The sequence below is a fragment of the Acomys minous genome, assembly GCF_964271855.1.
Source record: "Acomys minous genome assembly, chromosome: 18".
Lineage (NCBI taxonomy): Eukaryota > Metazoa > Chordata > Mammalia > Rodentia > Muridae > Acomys > Acomys minous.
In genome coordinates, this window is record NC_140501.1 from 33,329,275 (window position 1) to 33,337,047 (window position 7,773).

General features: G+C 39.3%; 1 pseudogene across 1 annotated transcript; it reads right to left on the reverse strand.

The window, feature by feature from the left end:
* Positions 1-5,923: 5,923 nt before the first annotated feature.
* LOC311589328 (small ribosomal subunit protein uS3-like) lies at positions 5,924-6,657 on the reverse strand (annotated as a pseudogene). Its single transcript has one exon. The product of its transcript is annotated as a small ribosomal subunit protein uS3-like (transcript).
* Positions 6,658-7,773: the final 1,116 nt, after the last annotated feature.

Below are 7,773 nucleotides of genomic sequence, written 5' to 3' on the forward strand. Positions count from 1 at the left end.
ATTAAACATATTTATGAACTCTTTTTCAACAGATTCAAACTTAGAAAAATGGCAATGTTGCTATATACACACAAATCACAAATATTGGCTGCTCATGAACTATTCCTGCAACAGCAGAATAAAGTGTAGAAAGAGAGACAGATGTCTAATAGATAATAAATACACAATAGATAGATAGATAGATAGATAGATAGATAGATAGATAGATAGATACATAGGCAGGTAAGTGAGTTGTGCAACAAATGTGGGGAGGCTGGAGCAAAACTAAGGTCGAGATGTGTCCAGACACCCAGAATCTCATTTGAGACCAGAAGGAGTAAGGACACCTTCCTGTTCTGGGCCTGCATGTTTAGGTGCACAAAGCCTTGCCACCTCCACCCCTGCCACCCTTGTGATAGTCACATAGCATCCTGGCCAGGTTTCAGGTTAAAACTTCCTATTTCCTTATAAGGACGTGTCCAGTTAGCATCTGGAATATCTTTTCATGCAAATGAAGCATTCCCAGCACCTCTGCCCAAGCCAATGATGTACATTCACCCTCAAAACCCTGAACCATTTCCCCAAGGTTTATATAGCCCTTATTCCCTCCCCTCCCCCACCATAAAAGAGTTGTTTCACTGAAAACCATCTCCCATCTTGGAGAAGGCTGTTTCTCCTGCACTCGCTGACAACCAAGATCCTGCAAACTAACACTCCGGGTTAAGCTTTATTTCTTCTGCTCTGTCCAGGTACACACACTGTGCCTGGATTCCCTGAGGGCAGAAGAAGACCCAGGCTGACAAGAGAGAGACAAACAAACAGACAGATGGACAGACAGATGCCAAACAGAGTGATATAGCTACCTTAGCATTGTTTTATGCGGTGACAAGGTTTTTTAAAATATGAAGACCTTTGGGTAGGCATAAAGTTATTGTGTAACTCAAATGCTGATTTCTGTAGCTCCCCCATATCTGGTTGCAATCTTTGTCCTGGGAATCTGTCTCAATATTGTGTAAACACTGCTCCCCAGTTCTCCCCGCCTTCCTTCTTCCCCCCCTCCCTCTCCTTCTCTCACTCTCTCTCTCTTCCTTCCATTCTCTGTCCTTGGCTACAGAAGGGAAGATGGTTCTGCCATGCACTTCCCTCCCCCTGCCACAATGTTCTGCCTGACTCATCCTCAAAGCAATGGATCCAGACAACCCTAAACTATAACTTCTGAATTGGGAGCCAATTTTCTCTGTCAAGCTGTTTTCGTAGCTATTTCTTCAAAGCAACAAGAAACTGACTCCCAACGAGGCTGCTCCCCAAGATACACTTGCTTGGTTTTTCATTGAGTTAAAGAAAAGAAGGGAGGGGAATAAGGTGAAAGTGGGAGGGAGGGAGGAATGGGAGGATACAAGGGATGGGATAACAATTGAGATGCAATCTGAATAAAGTAATAAAATTAAAATTAAAAAAAGTAAAAACACAACTCTATTAGTATACAATTTACACTCAAAAAAAATAAGTGGTATTTTTCCCTGTGGTATTTTTTATTGAAAATAGATTTGTTTCTCATACATATCCTAATTATAGATTCCCCTCCCTCTACCCCTCCCTGTTCCCCCCCACCTCCCCTTCCCTCTGGATCCATTCACTGTCTGTCTCTCATTAGAAAAGAATAGGCTTCTAAGAGACAAAAGAAACCCAAACAAATGTGAACAAATAAAATATAAGATGAAATAAAAACTATTGCATTGAAGTTTTTACCTAGCAACCCAACAGGAGGAGAAGGGTCTCAAAAAGCAGTCACAAGAGTCAGACACCCACCTCTTCTTACAGTCAGAATCCCATAAAGACACTGGTGCGGACCCATGTAGGCTGTGTGCTTGTTGATTTAATTTCTGTGAGCTCAAAGGCACTTTAATTAATTGATTCAAGGGGCCTTTTTCTCCTTGTGTCCTTCCCCCTCTCTGGCTCTTAAATTTTTCCTCCTCCTCTTCTGAGGGATTTCCTGAGCTCTGAGGGGAGGGATTTGATGGAGACCTCCCATTTAGACTCTCTCTCTCTCTCTCTCTCTTCCTCTCTCTCTCTCTCTCTCTCTCTCTCTCTCTCTCTCTCTCTCTCTCTCTCTCTCTCCAGCAGTATTCTTAAAAAGAAGTTCCCCATAACGCTCCAAAGGCAGCTGCTTCCAAGAGACCAATTATAAAATACAACTCTTAAAATGAAAGGTACAATATTTTTCCATAGGATGCATAGGAAATGAAGTGCAATCAGACTTAATTTTTTTCTATACTTGAAAAGAAAAATGTAATTCAATGCAAATTTAAATACAACTCCAATCAGCTTGTCTTATTTGTAATCTTGACGAGCTGATGCCAAAACTTTTATTAGAGAGCAACAGGGGCATGCCTTCCAAACAGCAAGTTTTATTATCAACCACATCACTGAAGATAGTAAGATGCTATAGCAGAGAGTAAAAGCTAAAATAACAGCCTGTGTAATTGGTTTTTTAGATGTATAAGAGAAATATCAGTATGCATCAGCCACAAAAAAGAAGAAGAAGAAGAAGAAGAAGAAGAAGAAGAAGAAGAAGAAGAAGAAGAAGAAGAGAAAAGAAAAGAAAAGAAAAAGAACATGAACATTTCAACAAGTAAGGCTTAGCTAATTGGTTAGACACATAGCGGGATAGATTCCCTGCCTCATCTCATGAACTGAAATAAATTCCAGATTGTTTAATGATCTAGCTTTAAAGTATTACAAAAGTTAGAAGAGGAAATAATAGCATGCTGTTTCTTAAAAGATCAAAGGTGAAATATTATGGATAATATTAATAAGCTAAACAATAATAAAGTTAGAAAAAATCTGCATATGGAGAGCCAATGTTAAAAGAAAAGGAAAAACAAAAAAACAAAAAACAGAAGAAGACAAGCCTTACTAGCCTAAACCCACTTAGCCCAGAAGATATAAAAGGTAATTTGTGGAAGAAAAAGTTCAGTCATCAATAAGCATAGGAAATGATGTTTAAGCTCCCTAGAAATCAAGAAATTTGTTTTTTATTTATTTGTTTTCTATTGTCTATGGACATTTTACCTAAATGTATTTCTATGCAGAATGTGCCTGCCTAGTGCCTGCAAAGGCCAGAAGAGGGTTTTGGAGTACCTGGAATTGAAATTAAAGGCCACCATGTGGGTGCTGGAGGAGTTTGTGTCCTGTCTTCTGGAAGAACAGCAAGTGCTCTTATCTGCTGGTCCGTCTCTCCAGACCCAGGAAATTTGCTTTTAAAAGTAAAATCAGCTAGCATTTTGAACCCATCTGGTCCTGTCAAATGTTGAGATGGAAACAAAGTAATAGAAATCCGTTCCATTACTGGAAGTAAAACTGATACAATCCCTCCACAAGCAGCACACCAAATCTAATGGATTTGAATATGCACAGATTGGTTTCTTTCAAGTGATCCACAGAGACAAACTACCAGAGACAAAATTACCAAAGCAGAAAAGATCTGAAATTTGAGGGAAAAAAAATTCGCTCTCAGAACTACCATGGAAACATAGGAAATAGGATAAAAGTTTTGGTACCCTTTCACCTGGCCACACACTGTAGTTCCTACTGGAATGCTGCCCCACAGGCTGTAAGGACTTAAAGTCTGAAGGTGCAGAGCAGGGTGTTAAAATCTAAAACAAGAAAACCTCCAAATGACTATAAATTAGTGTGGCAAGACCTGATTCACATTTGGAAGGTTAACCAGTCAGGAAATGATTATTATTATTATTTTTTGTGTGTGTGTGTGTATTTCCTGCCACAGTCAATAGCAAGTTGGAGGAGAGCAAAGGTACAAATAATCCATAAAAATATACAGGACAATCTCATCACTTGATGAGATACTTAGTATTAATTATTTGTATAACACATTTTATCATGGAAGAAATTCCATTGTTAAATATTAAGAGCTATGGAAATTTAAGATTCAACTATAATGTGCCTATTACTGATTTTCACTTCCTTTTAACAAAAAATTGCTCTCATAATAAACTGCCTTGCTTACCAGCAATTGATTTTTATTATTTTATTATCAACATCTTGACTTGGTAACAACAAAATAAGCTGTACAATTTAATGTTATATGTTGTTAATGAATAATGTTTAATAAGAAATCATTTGCTATTTTGTAGATAAAAATTAGAGACATCTTCTGTTACAGATCCCCATAAATAATATCATAGCAAAGGGATTGATTGCTTTGCAAACTGTGGCTAGGAGTGAATACATCATTATACATCTTTTATTTCATCACAGTCCTCTAGAATGAACACATGTATTTCTATGTCCTTTTATATTAGGATCTATGTAGACAGTCAAACATATATAAGTAATAACAGGGCGAGTGCTTTTACTTTCAAACTCTTGAGTAAACTTCAGAAAGTAAATATGGGGGGGGGGTTGTCAAGAGCTCTACAAGGAGACTATCAAGGCTAGCGGATCTGTCCCAGCTCATTCTCCACATGGAGAAGGGGAGGGGAGAGTGGGAGAGTGCCTCTGACAGGAACTGCCTTGGTGGAGATGCCCTGTGGAAACACAGAGGAAGAGGGTGCAGGCTACCCAGATAAGACCTGATAGGCTGTGGTCAGATGGTGGGGGAGGAGGACTCCACCTGGCAGAGATCTAGAGGAGGGGGAATAGGGCAGAAAAGGGAGGGAGGGTGGGAACAAGAAGATAAGAGCAAGGGGATTAGAATTGAGATGTAATGTAAACAAATTATAATTTTAAAAATCAGAAAGGAAAAAAAATACCTCTAAATAAAAACTTTAAGACCCTAGGTGGAAAAAAAAAAAAAACAACAACAACAACAGGGAACTAGAAATTGGAAAGAACTCCCATAATCAGGATCAGAAGAACGAATATTGTGAAAAATGGCCATCCTACAAAAGGAATCTTCAGAGTCAATGCAATCCCCATCAAAATTCCAGGGTAGTTCTTCACAGACACAGAAAAAAATTCTTACCACTATGTTCAAGTATTTAATACTATATTGTTTAACAATGTTCTTGTTTTTTTAATTTCTTACAGTAAAGACTTAGAAAAGACTACAGTAAGAATTAGAAAAACGTATCACAGTTAGTACCATAATTTGAGACATGAGTTGGGGAGATAAGTCAGTTGGTAAGGTTTTAACAGCCAGCACCCACAAAAACCAGTCAGGTGTGGTGTGGTGTGCACTTGTAATCCAAGCACTAATGAGGCAGAGATAGGTGGATCCCTGGGACTAATTGGCCTGCTAGCCTAGCCTAATCAGTGAGCTACAGGTCTCAGGGAGTAACTCTATCTCAAACCATAAGGCAGACATCTTCCACCACAAATCAAACTCCAGACTGAATATTAAATCACTTTCTCCAAATATAGAAAGGGGTGGGTATTTCCTCCAAGCACAACTTGTAAAAGCAAACACAATACAAATGAAGCGTAAATGGGCAATCATTGGTTTGGTTCCTGGAAAATTGTTAGTATGGCTGCTGTAGCCTAACCTGTAGAATGCTAGTGATACTCAGGAACACAAACAGAAGGCCTTATTTGAGTTTCAGCTTGTAACACTTTCCTATTATTCTTGACCATTACCTGTGTGTTTTTCCACTCCCAGGCCAAGTGAGTACAATAGTATTCTTTCTTTGGCTTCCTAAGTGTCTCCAGAATACCCACTCTAGAAAGATCACAAAATGGCTTATTGGTACAGATGTTTTCTTACAAAACAAGCCTCTGCTGAAATTCCTAGTGACATTTAAGTGAACCATAAGAGTTCATGAAAAAAATAAATTATCAATATCACAACTCCCTTCAAAATAGCTAACATGGGTTTTTAAAAGAATAGGACTTTGAGTAGGACATTTCTTTCTTTCTTTCTCTTTCTTTCTTTCTTTCTTTCTTTCTTTCTTTCTTTCTTTTCCTTTGTGCAAGACTTTATAAAATGTTATGCCATGAGCACCAGCTGGGGCATGACAGGTGGCTCTGGCTTCCCACCCTTCTGTTTTGAGATGGGGTTGGTGACTTCATCCTTAGGTTCCACAATGCTTACGTGGTCAGGTAGAGGCTCCTTGGGGCCAACATTAACCACTTGGGTCCCAAGGCAACATGGTCTTCACTTTGATGCCCTGCACACCCTGTCTGAGGACCCCATGTCGCATGACAGTGTCAACAGTGTTAAAAGGGTCTCCACTGTGAACCCTCAGACCATCCACAAACTTCAACTATCGTCAGAGCTTCCCGGACACCACAACCTCGCAGTCCTTGGCCCCACTCTCCATAGTGAATCGAAGTACACCATAGCAGGCCCTTCACACAGCAAACCCTCCTAGGAGTTTGTAACGTACAGACTCTGATTGGGCAACGGCACACAGACCTCTGGTGGCCACCTTCTCTGTATAAAGCTCTAAACTGCTTTCAGGGAAGCTGAACCTCTTCTGGACCACTGCAGGCAGGGCTCTGATCTGACAGCCCTTCGCCTCATGAACATTCTGTGTTTTGGCAGCTAAAATAGTGATTTCTGTTCTGGTTGGTGTAACTCGGATTTCAGCTCCAGAGTAGCCATCTTCAGCCAGCTCCTGAGTGAGAAACTCGTTCAGGTCAGCTTTGAAGAAACCCTTAGGTACAAACTTCCTCTTCTTGGAAATCTGTACTTCCATCTTGCCGCCGTGGGCCGCCGAAAGGAAAATGATTATGACATTTCAATTCCTAACCACAAATCTAGCACATCGGTTTCCTTTTAATTGGAAAATGTCTATGGGATTAAAAAATTTACAGTTCTAGTAAAAGTAGATTTTCGCTATTCCAAGAATTTTCTTTTCTCAGGGATCCCTAAAGGACATTAGTTTACCATTCTAATAGACTTGTTTCCTTCCAGATGAAAAATAAAATTCCAACATTAAATAATGAACATTACCATTTAACATTCTGAGATGCCTCAATTACTAAAGGGTTTGTAAATAATGAATGAATTATAATATATAAATATTATATTACAAAATCTCACCAATTTATAAGACCTTTGGATCGATTCATTCTATGCCATTTGCTTCTCATAAAGAATGATGCTTATCTAGCTTCTACTATTGATAACACAGTACAACAGTCTTCATGAATTATAAAAAAGCGTATTGGCCCATGGTCCTGGCCAATAAACAAGTTGCACCTATGGGTGGCTTTCTTGGTGGGCAAATCCCAAGGTGGTACAGGGCACTAGGCAGTGCACAACACTGCACAAGAGAGAGACACAGTAAAACTAGTGTTTGTAGCACACTAGACTAAAAAAAACCATTTACCATTAATCCTTTAATCATATGAGTGGATTAGTCACTTAAATGGATTAATCCACTCATGAAAGCAAAGACATAATCACCTGTTAAAAGTCCCCACTGGCACCACATCTTTTTTTTTTTTCCTGTTTCTTAAAAAACAAAAAACAAAAACCCAAGTTCATGCTATTTTGTTTAACTTCTCATTCAAACACTGCCAACTTAGCCCAAAGAAGTTGGATGCAGAGTCATTAGATGCCATTCCTTCCTTCTCAATCTTTTATGAGGACTATTTTCCAACATGAGTTTTAGATCGGAAAAAGCAAACTTACGCTGTAGCAGGGACTTTGGCCAGATCTTAGCTTAGAAACCTAGTTAAATTGGTGATGACGAGGAGTGTGCCTGGGCTTGTGCACTGGGCTGTTGAGGAGCTATTTCTCCATGAACATAGCACAAACAGGATTCGGGCAGCAAGCTCCACTTCACACAATTATGTTGAGCTTCTTTTATCTTGCACCCATGAAACCTC